Source organism: Agelaius phoeniceus, chromosome Z (genome assembly GCF_051311805.1).
Source record: "Agelaius phoeniceus isolate bAgePho1 chromosome Z, bAgePho1.hap1, whole genome shotgun sequence".
Lineage (NCBI taxonomy): Eukaryota > Metazoa > Chordata > Aves > Passeriformes > Icteridae > Agelaius > Agelaius phoeniceus.
In genome coordinates, this window is record NC_135303.1 from 65,525,371 (window position 1) to 65,552,283 (window position 26,913).

The 26,913-nt window shown below is 38.5% G+C and overlaps 1 long non-coding RNA gene across 1 annotated transcript; it reads right to left on the reverse strand.

Moving 5' to 3' along the window:
* Positions 1-900: 900 nt before the first annotated feature.
* On the reverse strand, positions 901-26,913 carry LOC143692032 (uncharacterized). Its single transcript, XR_013179892.1, has 5 exons — positions 26,719-26,913; positions 16,478-17,192; positions 10,709-11,082; positions 7,487-7,652; positions 901-1,142 (listed from the first exon to the last, which is right to left on the reverse strand). It is a non-coding gene; the product is annotated as an uncharacterized LOC143692032 (long non-coding RNA).

The window sequence follows — 26,913 nt, forward strand, 5'->3', positions numbered from 1 at the left end:
ATCTAGCATACTTCACACATTTAGGTCAAGAGCTACACTAACAGCTTGACTATGAACATTTGAATAGTCATAGTATAGTCAATGAGACTGTGCAGCAATTATACAAATCCCTGTCCCCTGAATGGCTAACAATGATTGTAAGACAATCAATCTACACTGATTTTCGTATTGTAAGACAATAAACTTGGTATTTATGTAACAGCCAGAGTGCAGGGAAATACATAACAGGGGAAAAAATGTGCCATTATATATCATTATGCTAACTGTACAGCAATCTGGAGAATACAATCCCATTTCAGTATGACATCCAGTAAGCACTTAGTTTCATCATAGACTATAAAGTATATTTTTCCACCCCAAATTATATGATTTTTGGCAGAAAAAGAGACATTAGCTTCCACCTCAAGCTGTCAGAGTTTGTTTTTTTAAAAAATCAAATAATTTCCTTCTGTTGTAAGCCACAAGGGACAAATCTGGAAACATACAAGGCCAACTCTGAGTTAACTTACACCCTTTTCAACTCCATTAACTTCAGTGGTATTGGCCACAGTTGTGAGTAAAGTTGGAATTTGGCCCATGGAAATAACCATGTTTCCAACATGGTTTTGGCTTTTTTCATTTACTATGCATTTTACAGCCTTTTTAGACCATATTTCTTTATCTGAGAAATATTTGAAAGATAAAATATAAGTAAGGGGATAATTAGAAATGACCCAATTCATTTCATGCAAATTCTGGCATTCAAAATAATATGCATATCACTAAACTTGAGGCAACATTCTCTTTCAAAAATGGCTTTATTAAATTACACTACATTAACAGAATGCTGTCATTAGCAGAATTTTTCTCAGACACAGAATCACTCTTTATCAGATATGACTTGTTGAGACACTCTTGAATGCCAGCAAAAGGTTTTCTCTCTGTGGGAAATACATACAGTGAATCCAACTCCCAATCCAGTCCAGGTAGTGTTGTGGAAAGCATACACCCAAAACATCCCGAGATTAAGATGCATGAGCTAACTGTCTGTCTGTCCATGTTGTTCATCTTTGCTGTTTCCATAGAATTCTCCAGGAACTGTACATGTCATTTAAACACCATGGCTTCTCTCTTATTCTTCATTTTTTTCCTGTACTGCAGAGCTGAGAAAGCAACAGAAACAGCCTCATAGAGAAAGTTCTGGTCCCAGTGCAATGAAACTTTATATTTGGGACACTACTTTTGTCATAACTATATAGAACATTAAAAAAAAAAAAGTGAGATTTTATTATTATATCTCAGTTTTCAAGAGTGTTTCAAGAATCTCTTTCTTGAAGTGTTTCAAGAGTGTTTCAAGAATCTCTTTCTCTTTTCTAGTACTGTGTGATTTTTTTCTACAAAGCTACCCTACATCCATGTAGGCTAAAATTCCAGAACTCACTTGTTTTTTCAATTTCTCCCCTTCAGAATTTAACAGAGCTTCAGACATAAATTGCTAAAATAATCCTTCACAAACTTCAGAGATCAAGAAGATTTTATCAGATTTGTGTAGCCATTTGCTTTTCAATTTATTAGCAGTGTAAGAGTCCTGTTAACCTACTACTGCCTGATCTTAACATTTGCAGAAAGAGACCTTTTCTAATCCATTGTGGCAGTGAATGTTTGTGTTTCTTCTCCTGTGTCTTGAAACTGGGCCCACTATAAATATAGTAAACAGAGTCCCTTTCCCTGAGGGTTTCTCTGAGTTTACAATCCTATTGTTTTCTTTACTCAGGACACTTCTTTGGTTTAAATAATCTTCCTACTGCTGCCAGTGTTTTGAAGGCGGTGGTGAGAATTTCATTAATCATATATCCTCTAACAAGTACCTACACAAATGACCTTATAATATCATTGAAATTAGCTGACAGCTAGTAGCATAAATAGATCAAATGGGGGATTAACTGAAAATAGATTTGAGACCTGAAGTCATCTTATTTGCTCAGGAGAGAGATTCTTAAACATTCAGTTCTGTGTAATGTAAGCATGCACATCTAATTTTTCTGGTTTTCACAGGTCAAAGATTCTTGCTCATGACTGTATAAATTTTGAGGAACAGTTACTAAATTCTGGTCCTGAAAATCACCCAGATTAAAAAAAAAACCCTCAAAACACTGAGTACATAAAATCTCTTTCAACGTTTAGAAATATGGCAAGGAATTCCCTTTCTTAATTTCAGAGTAACTGAGTGTATAAATACACATCATAGAAGAGATTCACAAGTTTTGCTTCTTTTTACTTCATCAAAGGATCTGAATATTTTTCAAATATTATAGAAATTCTAATAAAGTCTAGACTGTCTCCTGTGCTGCTGGGCTTAACCTACGTCAAAATATTTGGTTATAGAACTAGAAAATAATATAGGGGTTTGGGATCTTGTTTCACTTTTCTCTTTTGATTGTCTTACATGATGAAAGATGATTACAGGAAAGTTAGGCAGATGCTGGACTTTGTGACATAATTTTACCAAGAAGAATAAGTATGCTAAATAGAAAATTGTGTAATATGCTGCTTAAATACACTTTTAACAGTTACAAAAGAAGTGACAAATCTTGCTGGGAAAATAAATTCTTGATTTTATAGCCTTTAGGCTTACATTAGAGACTAGGGGGCGGGTTGCCTAAAAAATTACTTGAGCAAAAAGCAGAGAGTTGCAATTTCTTCATATATGATACACGTAACCATTTTAAAAGAAAGTTGAATCTTTACCATGTGGTGGATCTATTCTTTTCCTTTAAAAATTTCAATAAAAAAAGTAATCCAAACCAAAGTGCCATAACAGTGAAGCCCACTGTTAATTTTGCTGCTGCTCAATACTGTGGAAAAGCAATCCATTACATCTCAGATTAGACATCTTGGCTGCAGCAGCATAGGATTTCCCAGTGCTCTTCAATTTGTGGTCCGTCAGGAGTCATCTTTCAGCAAGTCCTTTATGCTAATGAATCAGAGCAACACCATTGTGCCAATAAAATACGTAGTGGATTTGAGATGCAAAGACTTGGGGGCGGGTGGGGGGAAAGAGAAGAAATACTGATAAAACCATTTATAGAGTGCACTTAAGCCTCATTTGAAAAAGTTTCAGTATGCATTCCCTGTGCATTTGGGGTAGGAACACATCTGTTATGGTCAAAGTGAGGAGAAATCAATGGTTTACAGAAAGTGAATGAAAATAAACCAAAAGATAACCAGATTTTTTGATGGTTTTATTCACCTGTCCAGAACCATCTTTCTCCCTAGATGCTTCTTTATAGCTCTACAGAGGGCTATAAAGACTACAGAGGACACACTGAGGAAGACAATCCTTTTGGCCTGACAAAAAAAATTTTTAAAAGTTTTATGTAATCACTAAATAATGCATTAAGTGGGGAGGTAAAAACAACATGACAAGAGAGATCATTATGTATGCTACCATAATACAAAACTGATGAAAGTGATGATTTTGTGATGATTTTGTGATGATTTTGTGAATAGGGGAAGGGGAAGGGGAAGGGGAAGGGGAAGGGGAAGGGGAAGGGGAAAGGAAAGGGGAAAGGAAAGGGGAAAGGAAAGGGGAAAGGAAAGGGGAAAGGAAAGGAAGCTAGGCTGCCTACCCACCATTCATCATCTTAATGAATAGTAATAAAAGATACCTCAAGCTACATTAGATAAATACAGGTGACCTGCAAGAGATGTCCAAAGAGACTATGGAATCAGTTCAGATATCTTTGACAGTGCAAGGTCCTGAGCAATCTGGACACGCCCTAAATTGAAGAGACACAAGGCTAGATGAACTTAAGTGATCCTTTTCAACCCCAAGTATTTTAAAAACTTGATCAGCTAAAGGGTCAGGCTCAGACTATTGTGGTAAGTGGGGCAACATCTGACTGGCTACTAGACACGAATATGTTCCCCAGGGGTCAATCTTAGGATCAGTTACCCTGAACACAGGCTCAGAATGCTCAAAAAGTAAGTTTGCCCACAATATTGAACTAGGAGGATCCACTTATTATTTGCCACTTCAGGGCAAAGAGGTCTTGAAGAGACCTTTAGAGATTGTAACACTGGGCAATCATCCCTTATATGAAGTCTAACAAGGACAAAATGTCAGATTTTGCATCTGGAATGGTGTAAAATGGATGTTGTATAGATGGTGGAATGAGAGGCTGGAACACAGCTCTGCAGAAAGGCATCTGGTAGTTTTGGATGATGCTAAGTTCAGTGTGAGTCAACAGTATGTCCTGGCAGCCAAAAAGGTCAACCACATCCTAGCATCAAGAGGATTCATTGTCTCATTGTACTCATTATTGGTGGGGCCTCTGTGTGCAGTTTTGGGCTCAACAACAGAAGCAGCATAGAAAAATATGAGAATGTGTTCAAAGGATGTCAACAAAGGTGGTGAAAGAACTAGAGGGTTTGACTTATGAGCAACAGCTGAGGGTACTAAGTTTGTTCATCTTAGAGTAGCAGAGGCATAGGGGTGATGTCATCGTTGTCCACAACATCCACCATGAGGGAAAGAATAGAGAGGGATGCTGATCTCTTTTTTCTGGTGTCTAGTGCTGGGACATGAGGGAATAAATTAAAGCTATGTCAAGGAAAAATCTAGAACAGATATTGGAAGAAAAAGGTCTTTATTGAGAGACTGGTCAAGCACTGAAACAGATTCAGCAGAGAAATGCTTATAGTGCCAAGCCTGTTGGTGTTCAAAGAAAGTTTGAACAGTGCTTTCAGATATATCATTCATCTTTTTGGTTGACCTCTGTGGAGTAATAAGCTGGACTCAATGACCCTCATGGGTCCTTTCCAGGTCAGAGTCTTCCACGATTCTACAGTTCTGTTGTGCTTTCAAGCTGCTAGCTACTTCACAATTTTACCTGTGATATATTTTGATTCATCTCAGTGTCTCACCTTCAGTCCTATTTACTTTAATAAAAAAAAAAAAATAGCTTAAGCAACAGTACCACTCAAATTCCTTCCTATATTATTCTATCTCCAGTGGTTATCAAATAATATCCCTTCTCTAATGTAATACCAAATGCAAAATTCAGACCAATCTAAAAAAGTGCTAGTATTAAATAAGAGCTCTACTGTTTGAAGAGGGAATATGGACTGTTGCTCCTTATTAAAATAAATTTAACCGGGTCAATCTTACACACAAATGTAAAGCATCCTCCTCCATTGTTACACCTCCATCTCTTTTGTTTGCTGAAGGAAGCAGGCTTACCCTGAAGGACAACTGTGAATCTCAGCTCTCACCAGTTCTGATGATATACCCATTCAGGCACATTATCTAAATAAGGCATTGCTGTGCATCTAAAGCTGAAGTTGGACCCCACCATCTCCATTCTTCCTCCTCATTCAGCAGCTTTCCATGGGCAAAACAGAGTTTCTCCTGCATGCTACTCTTGGGATGATCTCCTGCCCTAGGACTCAGATAAGGAAATGCAAAATTTGTACAGCTCAGCCTCTCCTCTTTCCTAAGGGTTCCTCAATGATGCACATATCTGGGGGTAGTTTAGCTCACTTTTAGTCTCTGATTCCTGGGGACAAATTGGATGTCTGTTAGAACAGGAAAGATAAAAATAACCTGGTGTTCACTCTTGAGAGTTGAGCTGCACACCTACTCTCACTGATGAATAAATAAAATACACATATCATGGTGTGAGCCAGGCCTGCTACCAGGGTTTACCCAGTGCTGTAAAAGCCATGAACTTTAATTTCTACCACAGGTTCAGCGTGCTCTGAATTGTACTCTCTCTAGTCCCTTTCTACAGTGTCAGAGCTCCAAGAGCCAGAATAGCAGTGCCATTTGCTCAGCACAATCCACAGGCTTTACCAGAAAACTGAGGTTTGTAAGGCAGTTTTCTCATGTTGAGGTTCACACAGAATTCAGATATCTCATGTCCTGAATAGCTCATGAAAGAGCTACCTCATGAAAAATAATACTTTATTAAATACTAGCATCAGTCTTAAAATATCACAATATCATAAAATATCACACTAGGAGAATGATATAAACATTTCATATATATGAAGACTCTGATCACTTTTTGTCTTAATTAAGAAAGATATGAGCTTCAGAGTTTGAATATAAATGGTACATAAAAATGCTACTTTTTTATTAAAGTCTTCAGTCAAGGGTTAGATAACTAACTCCCCTATCTAACTACCTACTAGTTAGATAACTACCTCTAGAAGTTTTCATCTTTCTCAGCATTTCTAAGTTCAAAATTAACCAGGTAGTGTTAAAGTGCAGTGCATATTAGCACAATATAGGAAGAAGAGGAAGAAGAAGAAGAAGAAGAAGAAGAAGAAGATCAGGAACAATGAAAATATAATGTTCAGATTTCTAAATTCTATGCCCCTCAACTGTTAGGACTATCCTCCTTTCCCAAAACTCTTATGTATATGTTTGCAAGAATAATTACTCTTGAAAGATCAGTATCATTATTGTGATGCCAGTACTCAGGCCAGGGCCTCATTAGTGAGCTCCTCATTTCCCTAACCTCCATAGCAATTAACTCTGTCTTCCATAAGATGTGCTGGAGCACCTCTTCAGGGTGTTTTTTCCTTCTGTTTCTCACAGATGGGATTGTCCTGCAAAGGTGTCTTTCACTGAGGAAATTCCAGATGAGAATGAGAGTGGAAGTGCTGTGCAGGGCACATCAGCGGATGCAATCAGCCTGAGCATGCTGCTCCCATCTGCATAAAGATATACTGGGCACATGTAGCTTGCACAGAAAGATGAGTTTGATGCACCCTGGATGTACTGGCCACACTGAGACTATACAGAGGAAGTGGGGCCCCCCCATGACACCCATCTATCATACTGATGTGATTGTCATGCCCCCACAGTGAATTCTATGACACTGACTTTGTAAGGGAAAACAATTGCACAGGCCATCTTTGTAAGTCTAGTAGCCATTTGCCCTGACTTCCTAAATTCATAGCAGGCAGTTTTATTGTTACTTCCACTGAGATGAATCCAAAACTTCTGGAAAACATCTTTCCTTTTTGATGAGAAACAATTTTTATTGTCATCTAAAACACCATTACTTACCAGAGTCTTAGTGTATGTAGGGCATTTATTCTGTTAAAATAACATCTCATCAATCTTTGAAAGCAGCTTTTCATCTATTTTTACTTTCACTGTTTTTACTCTGATGAAAATAAATGGAGTATAACATCTGCCTTTTCTTTGTCTTGTTCTGCATCTTCCCAAAAACAAAACCCAAGGTCTTATATTTTTCCAACTCAGTATGAACTTTCACTCCTTTCACATTTGAATGTGGCTAAACTGAGAGTATGTACTGTCTTACACACAATGTGCACACTCATATACACACACATACATGAAGCTTTTGTACTGAGGTAGAGGCTGCTTGGTGAAATTAATAACAGATCACAACAGATCAAAGAACATGTGGCACGCAAGTATATGTGCTTTAATAATGTGTGTATTTTCAAGAAATATTGTGCTGAAGCTCACCCACAATAGTTCCTTTTTTGAGTTCCTTGAGTTCTATGAGTTTCTTGTATGCTTAGAGTACAATTCTGGTCCTCAGGACAGAAAAATATAAGGTTTTTTTTCATTAGCTGAAGTTGAAGCTCCTTTCTTTAAGAGATGCTTTCTTAAACCACTGTTTCAGGTATCACTGTTGGCAAAATAGGTATGGTCATTATATAGGATTGCAATAGAACTTCAAGTATTTATTGCCATCTGGAAAAAATTTTGTGGTAACTTTACATACAGCATTCAAATGATCTTTAGGAGGTCCCTTTCGTTCCTAACAACACCCTAGGGTGCATAATCCATGCCTTATAAACTCACAACAGATGTCAGATAATCTGAAGCAGCTGTAGGGAGACAGCTAGATATTTGTGACCAGTTCTGGTCCTCTGCTTTAAAAAAAATGTATGTGAACCTACCTATGAACAGATAGACAAATTTACCAATATATTTGCACATTCACGCAGATATGTAATAACACCAAGTTCACAAATTCAATCTCCTTATGGGCATTCACTTAAGAATTGGATTCGATGATCCCTCTGGGTCCCTTCCACCTCAGACTGTTCTGTGAAACTCTGTGAAGCTCTGTACATATGCATTATTATTACATATACATTGCTTACATGTATGTATATATTAATTCTTGATGAAAACTTAACAGAGTGAAGAAAGAACAGAAAAGTGCTACTGTTTTTCTCATTTAAATCTTGAAAATTAAGAAAACTCTACAGTGAAAATATTCTTACAGTAAAAATAACACAGAAGATACTGCAAGTCATGTCTATAGAATCTCCATCATTCTATATCTTCTAGACAAAAATCTCCAAGGAAAGACAAACATCTCACTGATCTCCCTTGAGTTTGGACTAGACTCTCCCTTGAAGATGAATTAGAGCTTTAAAATTAAGAGAAAAACTGTTAAAGGCAACTGCTCCACCAAGAAGATGGAAGTGCCTGAAGTTATTTTTAATTATTTTAGGTACTCTGATATAGGTCATTAGAAATTATGTACTTTACTTAGCTGTTAACTTAAAAAAAGTCAAAAAAAAAATGTGGTCTCATCCTCTGGAGTCTTTGCAAGAACAAATTGCATAAATATACTAGCTGCTATTTTTTTCTTTTCAGAGGCATATGCCTGCAATTAAAAATAAAAATAAAACAAAAAAGAGAGAAAAAGAAAAGCTGTAATTCTAAGCTTCTGCAGAATACTTCTGCTTTGCCACTTCTACAAAGTGGTACAAACTACCAGTACTTCACACAAAGTATATTGTTCTTAGTACCACCTATTTTTTTTTCTGCATTAGTGAAATTTGCAAACCCTTGTTTGAAGTATAAGAGAACAAAATGGGTTTTCTAACATACAGTGGATTTATCATTACCTGAGCAGTCTGATCTACTGTCAATGTGCTATAATACCAAAGATACAAGCAAAGTTCTAGAGTGTGAAGGAGTTTGGGTTTTTCATTCTGTTATTCAAATGCTTCTACTGGGAATTTGTGATTTCATGCTGTGCTGGTTTCAGCTCAGGCAGAGTTAATTTCTTCCACTGCTGTGTTTAGGGTACAGAATGAGAATGGTCTTGGTAATGTTTGGGGTTGGTTATGTTTGGGGTTTTTGCTAAATTGTGTTTATCCTAAATCAAGGATTTTTTTCCTTTGTCTCATGCTCCACCAGTGAGGAAGTGAGCAAAAGAAACCAGGAGGGAACATATCTGAGACAAGTGACCAGAACCAACCCAAAAGATATTCCACACCACAGAACATCATGCCCAGTATATAAACTGGGGGGAGTTACCTGGAAGGGGCTGATCTGGGTCCAGGAAGGGAGTCAGTAACTGTACTGTGGATCATTTGGTTTTCTCCCTTTTTATTATCATTATTTTAATTGTTTATGTTATTTTACTTTACTTTCAATTACTAAACTTCACTTATCTCAACATACAAGTTTTATTTCAATTTTCCTCCCCATTCCAGTGGGGTGATGGTGGAAGAGAGGCAGAGTTGAACAAGTGTGGTGTTTCACGTTCAGATGGGTTTAAAACCATGACACTTGTTCAGTGAGATGTTCCAGATTCTCTCTGCTTATCTCCTTCTCTTAAGCAACATTTAAAAAATGTATGTCTATTTTATAATGTGATCTCACTAATCAGAAACAGACCGCCAAAGAGTTTTTTTCTCTTTTTTTTCCTTATGAACATTGGAAGTCTATAACTACAGAATTTAATTCTCTGCAGCATAAGGAAAATGTCCTTTGGCTATGTTTTTACCAGATACAATATACGTATCTACCAGTTTGGTAGATACATTTTGGACTTTACTGAATGTAAGGAAGACATCCAAAAACACTCAATAAGTACCTATTCCACCTACAATTCATATTCGTCTTTTCTCATTGCACTCTTCTTGGCTAATTTGGTTTCCTGCATCTCCTTCTGATTTCATGACAGCAATTTTGATTTACTTTTGAAAAATAACTGAACTTTTTAGAGAAATAGTGTCTCAAAGTCAGGTTACCTTTTAAATTAAACAGGTCTGAATTTAGTATCTCCTCAAAATACTGAAAGATATTCTATGTTTATTTATTTTATAAAGCAGAGGATCCTAATTATAACTAACTCTTTTGGAGTTATTCTTATATAAGTCTACATGAAATCTTACAGAGATAATTATTTCATTCTTAATAACTTTCTGAATAAGTTTATTTATTTGACAGACAAATCTTTAATTGACATCTATAAAATGAAAATGTTCTTCTGTTCAGTAGTTCTTACACCAGAGCATTTTTAGTTTCCTGAAACAGTAGACTTTATTGAAAACCCATCTAGTAGTACAGCACTATGCCTAATAAATCCTTGCTACTCAGACAAGCATCCCCCATATTTCAGGAGAGCACAAAGGAATACAATAGCAATTCTGAGGGTTTTCTGTGGATTTTCACACCTGAGAATAGCAATGTGGTACTAGGGGTATGGCATAGGAGAGTACATGGAAGAGTATATAAGTAGAACATTTTTTACAGGATATGTAATATGTATAGAATATGATGGTTTGTTGCTACTGTTGGTCCCTCACTATGCCAACTATTTCTGCCAAAGAATACCCAGTTTCTTTCAAAAACATTTCACCATCACCTCATCCTCATGCTCTTTTACTGAAGAGTAGTCAGGAGTTTAACAGAAGTAATTTTAATAGGATGTACCTTTAGGTTGTTCCTGAAGAGCATTTTGGATAACCATGCTTTCTTCTGCTGCACTCCAGTTCTTTCTATCAGAACAGCTGGGTACTTTTTATTAGCTCCTTGACAGACACACTTTTAGTGTGTTCTAAACTTTGCCAGTGGTGAGTGTGTCATCATTAAGAGAAGTGAGTAATACTACTGAGAGGGACTGGAACAATATTATTAATATTGCAGTAAAAGGATGATCAGGAAATCCAGTTAAGATTACGGAGATAATTACTCTTTCCAGCATTTGCCTCCCTGAGGGTAATCAGCAGAAGCAGCCATCAAGGAAAACACCAAAAGATCTTCCTGTCTTGCATTCAGTGACTAATTCCTTGGCTGCTGACGTGTTCCTGGAATGGTAAGCAGAGACACAATCATTTTCCTTTCCTTCTCAACCAAACTACACCTTTTCATCAAAAAAATACTATGACAGCAGCACACATTGCACATTACAGCAACATCTAGCCCCTTGCGCCCACAAGCTTAGTACATAAACATATAGAATTTGAACCTGGGTATGTCACACCACAACACAACCTAGTGTCTGACAGTGAACCTGCCATCTCCCAAAAGCAGCTCATCAGCCCTGTCTAGTCCAGTAATAGGTAATGAGCCAGAAAAAAACTTAATCATAGAGCATGTCAAATCTGGAACCTCATCTAGTTTGACTGACATTTGAGCACACACCAGTAAACCTATCTTTGTTACCCAAGTTCTGAGTCCTGAGCTTTGTGCAATCCCCACTTCATCTGCCAGACACACAAGTCAGTACAGCACACTAAATTTTACTCACACCAGTTCTGCCACCAATTTAAACTCAATGACACTCAGCAGCCCCTGAGTTCATGTGGGGGACCAATCATGAATATATTCCTATCCCTAATTCAGTAAGAGAATTTGGATGAGGCAAAAAAATCCAGTTCACTGAGTACTGCTGGACCAGACTCTTAACTATACCCCAACCTCAATAAGAGCTCTAGTGATACCTGGCAGGTCAGATTATAACAGCACAAGACTGGTCAGGTTCAGCTCTAATGTGAGTCCTTGTGTCCTTTCTTGACAGGCAGTATTCCTAGCCCTTAGCACCTGCTAACCTGAGTTCTAAGCTTCCTAATAATTCTAGCATTAGATAATGGATATCTCAGCCCTACTCACCTCAACAAAGCTAAAAAATCCTATATATATCCAATATACTTCCTTTTGTCTTTGCTTCTGTACTAATTTTACAGGGATACCTCTACTTGTTTGAACTCTGTGGCCTTTGTTAGATCTTGTATGAATCTACTTAGTGAAAACTATTGGACCAAGCATGATTCTATTCCCAGAGCTCAGCACAAGGCTAGTAGAGGAAATTCTCCATATCTTTAATTGAAATTTAGGAATCTGATTTCCCCCCAGACAGTCCATTACCACAAGCTTTATGGAAGAAGCATACCTCTTTCTCCTTCTTTTCTGCTTATTGCCTTGTGGTTCAATTCCCAGCAGAAAAGGAATGGAGAAAGGACAGAAATACAGGCAAGCCTGGAGTGAAGAACAAAAGGAGATTTCTTCTCTGTTCAGCTTCTATGTCTGTAAACCACAGCTTTTACTACAGCCCTGTATCTGTCTTACACCTCTGAACAGATAATGTTACCAGAAGATGACCAGAAAAATCCACAGGGAAATAAAGCATCATGTTTAAACAATTTACTCTGGTATAAAACTCCAAAATCACTGTAAATTAGGGTGATCCTTTTATCTAAACTCTAGCACAAACTCTATCCTTATCCTTAATCTTATCCTTAATGCACCACTGGGTCATAAGACAGCCAAACATGAAAATGAATCTGCTGTTAAAAGCCCACTTTGGGATTTGATTTTTAGTGGAAATCTTAGAACAGATTATCTTCAAATTTATGAAATCTTGGCTCTTGGTTAGCCAACATGAAGTAAAGCCCTACAGAAGCGCAACTCATAGTCTCCTTTAGAGCCTTAATGGCTAACATTCTTAATAACTTTGGTAATGAGGCTAAATTTTGTTCTACATAATCTGTTTTATTGAGCCCTAAATAAAAAGTCAGCTCTAAGCCTATTTTCACATCTGCTGTTGGCTGGCAGACACAACCTACAAACCACAACCCAGATTTGAGACAAACTCTTTGCCATTTTGGAGAGACAGCCAAAGGCCAAGAAGCAGAATATCAAGTATCACAGGTGAAAACAGTTCCCCTTGTTTACCCAACTGAACTGAGTTGACAGTGTTAGTGACAGTTACATCTACTACAGTATTGGTGAACCATAATTTTGCACAATGTTCAGTGTTAACAAGGTATAACATTTCCGATTTCAACCATGAAAATACTGTCTGGTATCATGCTATTCTTCCTTTTGGGTTCTGGTTTAATCTGTCATTTTTACAGACATTTTAGGGAGTCTACTAACCCCCAACCATAATCTCAAAATTAAATTAGGTCCATTGGTATTATGTGGAATATCTCTTCTAATTTTTACACTGAGAAACCAAGTGGTTCCTGCTCTAAATTTATTTTTGGCATGCATTTTAATTGTGCTCATACTGTCACACTGAAGAATACCCATCTCCAAAACCTAGCACTAGGCAAAGGCTTGATTAGATCAATATACTCAGAGTGGTGACAGTCTTAATTTTTCCCCTGGGAAACCTAATAACCAATGGCATACTTACTGTCATTCCAGAGCTTCTCATTTACTAGTCCTTAATCTACACTCACACACCTAGGCTCACAGTTCAATCATATGAATTACATGCCAAGACAGAAACTGAATCACTCCCATCTTAAACCTAATTTGAAATCTAATTTCAAATGCTGCATTTGTCTCTCTCAGAGTTTCTTGTTTACTAAAATGTAACACAAGCCTGAGACTGCTGATACCCTGTGAAACACCTAGAATCGCTTGGTCATGCAACTGGAGTAGACCATGAGAGGTCTTCTCTATCCAGTCTCCCAGCCAAAGCAGACTCAACAGTGCCTTCAGGCCAAGTTGCTACCCAGTCTGGAAGCCACCAGGGACAGATATTTCAGGCTATCATATTTTTCCTCACTGTGAGTGATTCTTCTTTATGTCCAGACTGAGCCTCCCATGTTTCAACTAATGACTGTTGCCTCTTTCCCTCCCACATGTGCCACTGTGAAAAACATAGTGGTGCCTGCTTGATCCTCTCCTGTCAGAGACAGAGTTGGTAGTAGGTATCAACACTTCTCCTGGATGAACCAGCCATAGTGCTACAGCCTCTCCCCACAGGATATGAGTTCCAGATCCTACCATTTTGGTAGCCTACACTTGGTTGCATCATATTGCAGGGCTAGTATAACCCAAGTGCCAGTTGAAGAGCCGTATTCACTTTCTTTGATCTACTGAATACATTCATTTTGAGGTAGCCCATGGTGCTGTTTGCTGTTTGCTTACTGCCAGGGTTCACTGCAGGCTCGGTTCAGTTAGCTTCCTCATCAGGATGTGCTTAAATGCATGGTTTACTGGTGGACTTGACAGTGTTAGTTTTGTTGCAAAAACATAACATGCCCAACCATGAGTGCACAAATATTAACTATGGGTGGGTCCAGTTGCATTCAAAAGAACCATCAAGGTAATGTGTTTATTAAATGCAACAGATAGAGTACCTTGGGATTTTTGTCAATATACACATTAGCTGCAGAATGGCTACCTTGGTTTGAAAGAGAGGTGTCTGCTAAGGAAGGCAGGAATGGGAAATGTAAACCTCTTCACTCCAAATTATTATAATTTTGAAATTAAGGGGTTCTCAGGCAAAGATATGAGAGCAGTAATAACAGTTCTTTCCTAGTATGCACGACAGAGCAAACAGCAGCAGCAGCTGTGGCGCTGACACTGAGCAGGGCCCAAACCCGGTCCCAGCCGTCTCTGGGCCGCAGGCACCTCCCCCGCTGGTGCAGTTCCGCTCGCAGCCAGCAGGGGCGCTGCTGGCTCCCGGCGGGCAGGGCGGGTGCGCTGACTCCCCGCGGCTGCAGGGGGCGCTGTGGCGCGGCTCGGGCAGCGCGCGGTAATGGCGGCTCGGCCCGGACAGGCAGGGATGGCGGGGAGGCTGTGGTGCACAAACCCTGGGGCAGCCGATCCCTGTGCTCCAGCAGGACTTACGGAAACAGCAAGCTGGGCTGGCAGGAAAAAGCAGAAATCCCAGGGTGGTAGCCAAGATGTATCAGAAGCTCTGGAGCTGTGTCTGGAACTGCGGGGCAGGCAGGGGGTGTGGAGCTACAGTGCAGCGAAAGCTCGGAGCGCTGCTGAAGAAGTGGCGGAAGCGGGACAGGGGCAGCCCGGCTCCCTGCAGGGCAGAGAGGGGCGAGTCAAGATCCCAGGCACCCGAGCAGACAGTGATAGGTCTCTCTCTTAGTGAGGTAGGTGATAATAAGGTCCTAGCCCAATGGCTGCTCTCATGAGCAGAGGCTCATCCCATGGCAGAAGCAGCCCTGGGCTGGGCTCTGGCGGTAGCAGTGAATTCCCTCCTCTAAGCAGCAGCTCCAACTGTCCTCATCCAAAGCTGAGAGAGAGAGAGAGAGAGAGAGACAGAAAGCAGCTTCTCCAGCCTCATCTCGAGTCAGCCCAATTCTCACAGTATCTCTACCCCTCAGAGAGAAACTCCCAGATAAGAGAAGTGCAACCAGATGCCCTCCTCCCCTGAGCTTGGCCACTTCTTTTGGGTTTTTTTTTTAAGTACCCAGTCAAAAGTGTTTCCTAGCAATTTATGGGAAAAAAATTCCCTAAGTTAAAAGGAACAAAAGGAAAGGAACATAACCCCCAACAACGGCTATATCTATCACTAACAATATTAATGCAATCACAAAATTAATTTCCCAGATGAAAACACTTGGTCTAGATGAGGATAAAAGACTGAGCAAAATATGTCCCTTCTAGGGAGAGCAAGGAGGGAAAACCCATCAATCTGTCCCTACAAATTCCATGTTGAGTTCTCATCCCCCAGTTAGGTACACTCTGGGTGGAACTGTGGTCAAAGTTTTTGTTCTTCATGGTCACATTCTATGGAATATGTACGATGGCTATTTTGGTTGCAGTTGTACAAAACATTCCTCAATATCAACAGAAATAACAGGATGATGCAGCTTTTACCCCACTTTGTGCTACCCTCTGATGCCATGGCACCACAAACCATTTATCTCCATCTGGTTTCAGTGTCCATTGAGATCACCACTGGCCCCATCATGTTTGAGCTTTTATTTTCTTCCCAGCTTCACACTTCCAACAGTTGGACTGATCTAAAGATCTTTTCCAGCTGAAAAGAAAATTATTCTAGGACCCAAAGGACCTATCCTGCAGAGTTACTGCCACAGCTGACAGTGATGCAATACTCCACATCTTTTCATTCCATGGGACAGTCAGTATGGTCCTCCCAGATGTGCAGCTCTGCTTCTTTATTTTATGGACTGTGCCCTTATCCCTCTCTTGTTCAAAACTTGATGAAAGGTATTTCACTTTGTCATCTAGGCCATTGACAAGGATGCTAAACAGAACAGGTTCCAGGATATACCCAGAGAGCTTTCAACCCCAACAAGGATTCTGATTCATTAACCTCTATATTGATTAAGCCACTTTTTCACCTAGATAGTAGGCCAGCCACCTATATTTTGACATGCCATGCTGCTTACCCAGATTCTACAGGAAACTTGATCAAAACACCTGCAAAAGTCAAGATTCACCTCCTACAAGGTAGAAAACAGCTCCCTCTCATCCACTTACCTGACTTAGTCCTGATAAATTCACACTGGCGATTTGCAGAAGCCTTCATTTCATGCATCCAGAAATGGCTTCCAAGACCATTTATTCCATAATTTTCCCAGACACAAGAGTGAAACTGTCCAACCTGTAGGTCCCTCGAATGTTTCTCTTGCAGGTTTTGAAGCTGGTGGCTACATTTTCCTTTCTCCAACCATAAAAGGTTTTGTAAGTTTTTCAAAGATGGCCAAGAGAAGCATGTTCTCTCAGCATTCTCAGATGCATCCTGTTTGGTCTACTCTTGTATGAGGCAAGGTTTACTGAAAATTCCTTGGCTAGAATTACAGTCTGTCCTCACTTCCAGCTTTTGTACAGACCTTTTTGCAATCTCAGTCATAAGTTCTCTGTTTAGCCACACCAGTCTCTTGATATGTCCAGATGTTTCCCTGAAAGTTGAGATAGACCTGTCTTGAAGGTGGAGGATGTTGTCCTATGCAACTGAATTTCTTTGTCCTTCACAGATCTATCCCAGTTTCCTGAAGAGATATTTTTTCTTTCCCCTGGTGTCCAGGGACCTGCTCTTCAAACTTGATTTTTTCAGTCCTGTCAGGACCATGAAATCCATTATTACTTGTTTCTCACAGCCATAGTTGCCACTGATCATAATTTTCAGTACCAGTTCCTTCATTCATGAGTCACACCATTCGCGAGCATCACAACAAACCATCCCATCTAGAATCTGAGTTAATAAGTACACATCATAAAAAAGTGCATCCTTTGAAAATGTTTTGGGCACTGTCCTAAGAATACTATTTTGTCTACCTTAGCTGTGATCTACTTTGAACCTTTGTGTTGGTTTGACACAGCCTGGCTTTTGGTAGCCAGGGGAGCCACTGGGTAGCTTCTGTCAGAAGCTTCTAGAAGCTTCCACCATGTCTGACAGAGCCAATCTCTGATAGCTCTGAAGATGGACGTGATGCTGGCCCAATTAGAGAGGTTGGTAATGCCTCTGTTATAAAATATTTAAGAAAAAAATCAAAATAACACAAGCTCAGTTTTTCTGAGGGGGAGGCACCATGGTTGCTACTGTGGCTGCCACCATGCCAGCATGGCCCGCAGCAATGTGCCACCGTAGCCACTGCCATCTCAGCACAGCCTGCAGCGAGCCTTGCCTGCCTGGCCACCCCTACCCAGCTGCACTGCTTGCAGAAGGACAAGGCTAGTGGCAGCTTTCCCTTCTCGGCATTTTGCATGAAGAGACATTAAATACACCAGCACCATGGCAGCCATCACCACCCACGTGATGGCAGTGGGGTCGCCTGGCTGGCAGCAGAAGCATGATGAGCAATTCCCCAACAGCACCTAGACAAGATCAACCTTTCAGCACCGCAGGATCTTGCAAAAAGCTGCATTATTGGACCTTGTTGACAATGGTACCTACAAGCAGCAGTTTTTTCTTTTAGTCAGAGAAGAGGAGGAAGTGAGAACATGTGAGGGAAAACAACATGGCAGCACTAAGGTCAGGGGAAAAGAAAGAGGGGGAGGAAGTGCTTCAAGTGTTGTGGCCAAGATTCCTCTGCAGGCTGTGATGATGACTATGGTAAAACAAACTGTCCCCCTGTAATGCATGAAGTCCACGGAGGATGCAGAGATCCACTCACAAGTCTGTGGGAAAAGTGCTCCCACTGGAGTGGTGGATGCCAGAGAAAGTTGTGAACAAGTGGAAGACCTGAATAAAGAGAGAGGGCCCCTGCTTCCAGAGATAGAGAGAGAGAGAGGGCCCTTACTTCCAAAGATGGGGAGAGAGAGAGGGCCCTGGCTTCCAAACTAGAGCAAGGACCCTATCTTTAAAAGACTACATCCCATGGGTGAGTGACCTATACCACAACAGTTTTGGGAAGACTTTGCCAGTGGGACAGACCTCACAGCATAGCAGAAAAAATACTCCTCTCCCTGAACAAACAGAAAAATTCTCAAGTGACAAACTGACCAAACTCCCCATGCCCTGTCTCCTTATGCTGTCAGTGGGAAAGAGGGAGGAGCTGGGGGCAAAAAAGTGTTTTAAAGTCTTATTTTACATTTCATTATTGTCCTCTGAATCTGTTAAAAATAAACTTACTTTATATATTTAAATTTGAACCTATTTTGTTCTTTTTTTTCCTCCCAGTTCTTAACTCCTTTGTTAATTTTTTTCCCTCTCCTCTACCAGCTCTAGCAAGAGAGAGTAAGCAAACTACTTTCATGAATGCCTGGCATTTTGGCCAGTGTCAAACCACAAGAAACTTTCATCAGTTTCTCATAGAAAAAGACAAATACCTTACTCTTAAGCTTTCTTTTAGCATATTCTCAGGTGTCCCAAACTTCTCATTCATATCTCATTGCATTTAATTGCAAGCTATCTCTTACCCATTTACTTTTTGTGCAGTAAACCACATATTTACCTAGCCACTTTCTTTGACTCATACTTTACCCTTGGGTCATTGCAGTATTCCTCAGACTATCATTTCTATCTTGGTTTTTTTTTTTTGAGAAACCTCATGACAATTTTCCACACGTTTTCTGGGATACATTTAAGATGCCATTCCTAATCTTGTCCTAGTTGTTCTCCTGGACCAGACTTCCTTGGGCATGCTTTTGTTGCTTCAGAAATTCCATATCTTCTTGCACCATTGATATTCTAAAGTCTCCTTTTATTCGTAGACTTGCTGTCTCTCACAAAATCTAGGCTTCTCTCACGCTCAGAAATACTTCATACTATTTTTTTTGTTAACCTTAACAACCAACCACCTTGTATTCTCCGGTGTAATCTTTTCAGACTTTCTTACTCTCATACCTTAATTTCCAAATTCAATTAACTTAAACTCTAACTGATCCCTAAGTCCAAATTTCCACAAGATTCTAAACACATTTAAATTATTTGTTCTTTTCGGTGAGAAATCTAAAAATTATTTATCTAGATTTCTTGTGGTTTTGCTTCAACTAGGCATTTATTGTCAGTCCAAGAGATTGGGCCACTTTATTACGAAAATGTCCAACACCAAATTTGTCAATTTTTTTGTCATCTCTTTTTCTGTGACTATCTTATTGTACAGTCACAGTTTCTAATTTATTAAGCCTCAAACTGAGTTTAGTGACAGTGCTAAATTTTCGCTAAACTGAATAATCTGAACTTATTTTTGGTCTTGTCTGTAATTTGTTGAACTTTCTTTTTTGTAAGTTCTGGTTTACATATGTGAATGTAAATTCTTGGTTTAGGCTGAACTTCTTAACTCCCTAGATGATTCTATTCCTCAGTTTACCTTTGAAAAAGTCAGTAATCATGGTTCTAAATATACCTTGGGATTGTCTACCAGTATGATCTTAATGTATTGCTACAGCATCAGTATATCTAAGTCATAGTCCTTACCATATCCCTGGAATAGAAATAGCATTTCTAATGTGGAAACAGGAGAATTGAACCAGTGTTCCAACACCTAGAGTCGACTTCTTAGAAGTTGATTTTTAGTGTGAAAAACCTCTAAATACTAAAGGTAAATCATAAGTCTTGGTTTCAGTGAACCTCAGTAATAGCATCTTAGACATTATTCATCTTTTTCTGACAAGCAGTTTCTTTCTGTAATCTGTTTTCTTACATCATTTTGCTGTCAGTTCACACCTTCCACTTTATTAAACCCTAATTCCAACCATAGGCTTCCACTAGCTTCAGTGGTATTCTCCAACATCACTATCAATTTTCATTGCTAGGAAAGCCAACAGATAGTTTTCTAAATTTAATTAAGATCTATTTTAAGATAACTTTGGAATCAGCTTTCAAGCAATTCTCATTATTATTATTGTTATGCAGTTTACTAATATCTATTTTCCTGCTACCTAATGGAAAATCCATGTCTGTCCCTAGGTAGGTTAAATTTGCTGTCTTAGAGTAACTTCATGTCTCATATCAAAGGGCACTTTTACGTCCTAACAGATAGGATGGTTGCTCAGTCCCTAAACTGAACTTGAGTCAGCGGTGCCCTGGCAGCCAGGAGGGCCAGGCATGGCCTGGGGGCATCAGGGACAGCATGGCCAGCCAGGCAAGGGAGGGGATTGTCCTGCTCTGTTCTGAGCTGGGGCAGCCTCACCTCCAGTGCTGAGGGAAGTTCTGGGTGCCACAATAAAAGAGATATAAAGCTACTGGAGGGTGTCCAAAGGAGGGAAAAAAAGATGATGAAGGGCTTTGAGGGGAAGCTGTATGAGCAGTGGCTGTGGTCTCTTGGTCTGTGCAGCCTGGAGAAGAGGAGACTGAGAGGAGACCTCATTGCAGTTACAACTTGTGAGGGGAAGAGGAGGGGCAGGCACTGATTTCTTCTCTGTGGTGACAGAGACAGAATTCAAGGGAATGGCCTGAAGCTGGGTCAGGGGAGGTTTAGGTTGAACATCAGGCTTTTTACCCAGAGGGTGTTTGGGCACAAGAATGGGCTCCCCAGGGCAGTGGCCACGGCACCAGCCTGACAGAGTTCAAGAAGCATTTGGACAATGCTCTGGGGCAGTTGGTATGACTCTTTGGGCTGTCCTGTGCAGGGCCAGGTGCTGGACTTGATGGTCCTGGTGAGTACCTTCCAACTCAGCATGAATCCATGACTGCATGAATCCTAGAGCACAGATTTAAAATGGTATAATAAAATACTATGACATTCCTAATTTTTTCACTGAAAACCTGGTTGCCACTGCCTGAAGATAACATTATTTATTTATTTGCTTGCTTAATTATTTACTTTAATCTACCATCTCTGTACTTAATCAAATCTAGGAATCACTGCAAATTCAGGAGAGAAAATCTCCCCAGACAGACAGAAAGACAAAACTACCTGATCAGCACTTTTAGGACTAAACTCTCACGTAAGCTTTCTAGTTCATAAACTCTTACAGCTGCAAGACCTAAATGCTCTTAAACTATCCATAGTCCCATGATAGCAGCCAATAATGAGTGCATAAAAAGGCTAAAACAATCATTTGATCAAACTGTTGTCTTGAATTTCAGCACTAAATGTAGTGCAGAAACCACTGCAGCTCAAGCTCTAAACTAATGCAGGTGGCTTATTAAAAGAACAGAATAATAAGTCAGTCTGTTACTAGGAATTCTGTACATTTTGTTCCTACACCAGTAACAAATCTACAGCGTTTTGTGAATGGTTTAGGATTGCCTAGAGATGACAGAAGTAAAAACACTGAAACAGACACATAGGGTTTAAAATAGAAATAATAGGTTTCTGGCAATAAAATTCATACTTTACAATTCTGCAACCCTTTACAGCTTATTCTTGTCTCAGATGAGCTGTGGTAGAGCTAAACCCAACCTTCATTAACACAGAGATCACCATATCTGGCTTCAGTGTCCTTGAAAGTGAGTTAGAAGTAAACATGAAGTTAGAAGAATGACATCTCAGCCTTAGAAACACAGTTTGCACTTATATTTTATTTCTTTTTGAGTCTTTTAGTACAAAGGTGAGAAATAATTTCCTAGTAGATTTAGGTATATGATTCCATATCTTTATCCTGAGCTACTCTATCTTGCTCTCTTCAGTTTCTCATTCTATGGATTAAAACTATTCTGATGAGTGACTGATAAAGGTGATCTAAGAGTCAGAATTAAGGCTCAAAAGAAAATATTCAACATATTTCATCAATTAATTCTAAAATTTAGGAATATAAGACCATCATAAGTAGTTACTTTAAACAGTTTTCAAACTAATTACTTTCCATAATTTAGCATATGAGCATTCGAAAAAAGACAAATGGTTTTCAAATCAATTGTTTATTACAATCTGTTCTTCCATTTCCCTTTGACCTTCAGTTTGCAAGAATCAGTATTCCTGTACCACTGTAAGGTCACTGTGAGATTACTTCAATTACCTGTTTGCATTCAAAAGGCATAATTATATGCCTTATAAGCATACTCATTATATACGTATAAACATAAGTATGCAAAAGGCATACTCTTATATGACTGCAAAGAGTATGAAGTCATCACATGAATAATTGCATTTAATTTTCATATCTATCCATGCTGCTAAACAATAATCTGAAAAACAAATTTTAAATTTCAAGAGACAAAATTATTACACAGCATACAGCTGATAGAAGTGTTCTGAGATCCCAGTGAGAAAAAGGTAGTTAATACAGAATATAGTAGGCAGGCGGCATTTGAGATAGGATAGGAATGGTTAGTCTTGTCCCATAAAACATCCCAAGGTTTAAGTTACTTTAAGTTTTACTTTGTAGATGGCCAAATTTTCTATTTCTATATGATCTGTTGTGACATGGGGGTTGTTGATTTTTTTTTTGTTTATACTTATCTGCCTTTCTACAAATTTTTTGTATTTGCAAGTCCTCAAACAAACACAGATGGTACTCTGAACCACCTGAATAGAGAGAGAGGAAACTTAACTCCATGGGTTGGTGCAAGAAGAAACGGCACATGGGAATAAGAAGGTTTCTGAACCACAAAAAATATTCACACTGGAAAGTCAAATATTTCATCATGTTGTATTCTATGTAAAAGGTGGATCTGAATACACAGTAACACTATACTCGAACTTCTGTTCAGTGGGAAAAGGAAAATGGATGGGCATAGTTTTCTGGCTGTTAGCCATATTGCATTGAAATTCTGAGAGAAGTTCTATGTTCAGCCAAGAAATAACATGCAATGAATTCAAAGTATTCTATTTTATGAAGAAAAGGCTAGAATGTGTTCTTACCGTGAGTAGAAATTTTCTTTAATTTCTTTTTTTCTCACTCTGAGCATGGAAAGATCTTGTATCTTCATCAAGCAAAAAATATGGAAACTTCCTTCAAAGACTGATATTGCAAACTTGGAACAAATCCAGGTGTGGTTAGTTTTCTGTACTGCACTTTAAAGTATGAAATTCTTAAATGAAGTTGGGGTGTCTGAAGCCTATGCCAAGCTAACCCATTGGCTTTCTTGCATGCAGAATCTTTGTCAAGGAAAGAGGTATTGATATGAAACAGGAAAGAAATCTCTCAAAGTTATTTGCCACTTTCCTATTATGTATCTGAACTTCCATAAAATTGTTAAAAATAAACCTTTATTTTTTCTTTACTGTGCTGCTTGGCCAACTCCTGTGATGACATACAGAATTCTTCCTTTCTGCTTCTGCCAGTCAGAGAAGCTCCTCTTGCCTGTATCTTAGTGATTTGCTGCCATGACCAAGAAAAGCAGCTTCCAGTCTCAGTGAATTTTCAGAGAGAAGCTTAGGGCCTTTTCCTAACAAACAGCTCCTTACAGAGGATTTGAAGTTGAGTTATCATCAATTTGAATTATTTTTAATGTGTTTTGAGCTATTCTGGTTTCAAAAGTTTTTCCTGCTTTCCCTTTGGCTCAGTCAGCTCCCTTTAAAATTCATTACAAAGAACAAAAGAGTGAAACTAAGCATAACTATGCTAAATCATCCCACCACTAGAACATTCAGAGATGAATTGGTCTCAATTAGTGCCTTGCACATTTCTGTACTGCCCAAGTGCTCTTGTCCTTTCTTTTCTTTCTAAGGAGAAGTGGAAAAAAACGCATCAGAGAGTACTATCACTAGCAATAATTGTTACTACTAATGCAAGCCATTTTCATTAAGTATTCAGCTTTGGCAGAACATGGCTCTACTAATCTCATATTCCAAAATAATAGAACTCAGAAGTAATTAAAAACGCATATTTATTTTTAGTCCCATCATTCCCATTAATCACAGTAGTTAAAGAAAAAAAAAAATCTCAACCAGGAAGAGGAAAGGACCATATCAGAGAATATTTGAAATACTCAGATACTTTGAAATAGCTTCAAGAAGATAAGTATAACCTTAGAATACTAAAAATGGTCTATTAAACTGATAGAATCACTAGAGAGTCACTCTGAGATCTCCAAGGGAATGAATTAGAATGGAAGAAAAACGCAAATATGCTGTCTTTCTTTAAAAGGAGACAGAACTTAGATAATTAGCTTAATTGGAGTACCTGTATACATTTGAGAGTAAATTAGCTATTAGTAGGCAAATGAAACTACCAACACTATGAGTTACAGCAGAAGCAGGTTTAATTACCAAAAAAAAAAAAAAAGAAGAAGCATGTGAAGGTAGTTTTCTTACACAACAAAAGAGAAAGTTGGTAGTGTTTGCCTGGAGAAAAAAAGGCACAGAAGGATCTTAGACATGTATATAAGACCCTCATGAGGGTGGTGACAGACTCTTCTCTGTGATGCCCTCTGGCATGACAAGAGGCAACAGGGACAAGTTGAAATATAGCTGAAACATACAAAATTCTGCTTAAGCAGGAGAAAACACATTTTTACTGTGCAAGCAGTTAAACACTAGCACAAGATGCAGAGAAAAGTTGTGAAACTTCCGTCCCTGGACACGACCAATCTCATCTGGACATGATCCTGCACAACCCGCTGGCCTTGCTCTGAGCAAGGGTGGGACTGACCTATCTCCACAGGCACTGGCCCATTTCTGCCATGCTGTGGTCCTGTGTCCTGATAGGATAAGAAGTTTTTTGAATTTTAGTAAGACTTCTGAGTCTTATTTCACTTTCATAAAGCAAATTAAAGAACAAGAACATAATAAAAATTATAAAAAATCTTCCAACATGAGCACAGATTCAGTATTTACAGACCTAAGGTTTCACTGAATCAATGGACAGATTTATTTCATGGGATTCTGTGGAGGCTTGGTTCAGGTTCATACCTGCTTCTAATATCACCAATTAAATGAATATGAGACAAGCAGATGCTTTTATTACGTATTAAAACATACTGATAGAGAAGGTAAACATATTTGCATGTTATATATTCTATATAAAAATAATTGCATTCTATATTTGAAAGGAAAATAAGCATGGCTGAAAGATTAAAATTTGTCTCCAACATCTCAAAAGCTGTTGACAACTTAGAGAAACAACATAAACTGAAGATTTATTTCATTATATTTAGTCCCTTAGAGAAGAGCAAACTGGTTGGTAAGCAATTCTTCAAAAGAGAAATTAATAAAATATATATAACTGTAAGATGAACTCTAGTTAAGCACAGACCTGCTCTCAGGTAATGTAAATATTAAGTGGGAATGTATAAATAGGAGGACAGAATGTAAGATAAATTAATTAACTCTACCACTCTGCTCCAAATTGGTAGCACTTAACCTAAAGCATTACAGTCATTGATTTTGAAGGAAAAAAAAACTTTCCCCCTTTAATTTCCATGACACCTTGATTAACAGGATCATCATGATTATTTGCTTTTCTTCGTAATGCAAATACAAAAAGTATGAACTCACCAGCAAAGAATTAGTATTCAAGCAATTCCTTCCCAGAATCTACAGTAATGAAAATGTAAGCCTTCTAATATTGTCTTTAATGTCCACATTTTGAGCCTCCACAAGAGTAATGGATTCTGTTTCATAAGACATATGTCATTGCTCTTAGAATGATGCTACATGGATAGGACTTCAGGGACTTTAGGTTCAATAATAATTTATTGCTAATATGTTTTGCATGAAAACATGATACCTTTCATGGGAAGAAAAGAAAAAAACTGCTTTCTGGAATGTAGAAATAAATAGACATTCAAATTGAAAAGAAAATATAAATATATTTTTAAAGGACTATATAATTCACTGAAAAGGGGGTTTTTTTGCACCACGGAAAGCATTGTTCAACTGCTAAAAATAGTGGAAAAATTGAATCTTTTTGCACATTTTGGCTCAGTTGTCCCAATCTAAGCTAAGAAATCATCAGCTTCTGATCACATATTGAAACATTGAAAATTTCTGATAGTTTAAAATTTACTACCTCTCTTTTCCAAAAACAGTTACAGGGAATAATAAGCCAGAAAACTCTAATTGGAGCTTGTCCAATTGATGGGTATTTCCCATGAAGATATTTATCTAGACTACTTTAAAATTAGGCAAACCCTTTCCTTGAACAAATTATGCTTGCTTTGTTCTTTATGATTCACCCTGAAATCCAATACTCAAAGACAGAAATTAAAGGTTTTAAATGTGACATCCAAAAAACCCAACAAACCAAACAGACAACTAACACCCCCCCCAAAATGAAACAAAACACCAAAACTTGCTCTGCAGTTTTTCTCTATTCTCATTTTTTAAAGTATTGTCATATATTAATTGAATTGCAAGGCTCTAGAATTCTTGTAAAGAATAATTTACATATAAAATATGGTAATATAGTTTAGTCTCACAGATAAGTAAAGAAAGGATTGCTTTCACCTCTTTTTCTTCTCTGAAGTCTTGCTTGTGGGAATTTAAAATCCGCTGATGCAGTGTCAATAGAAATTAGAAATATCTAATAAAATGGTCTTTGTGAGTACAGACCAGCTGCTGGAGCTCTGTAATATAATCAGAATCAGCAAGGATGTGGAATAAAGCAGCTGTGCCTTTCAGTTGTTTTAGTCAGCTATTGCT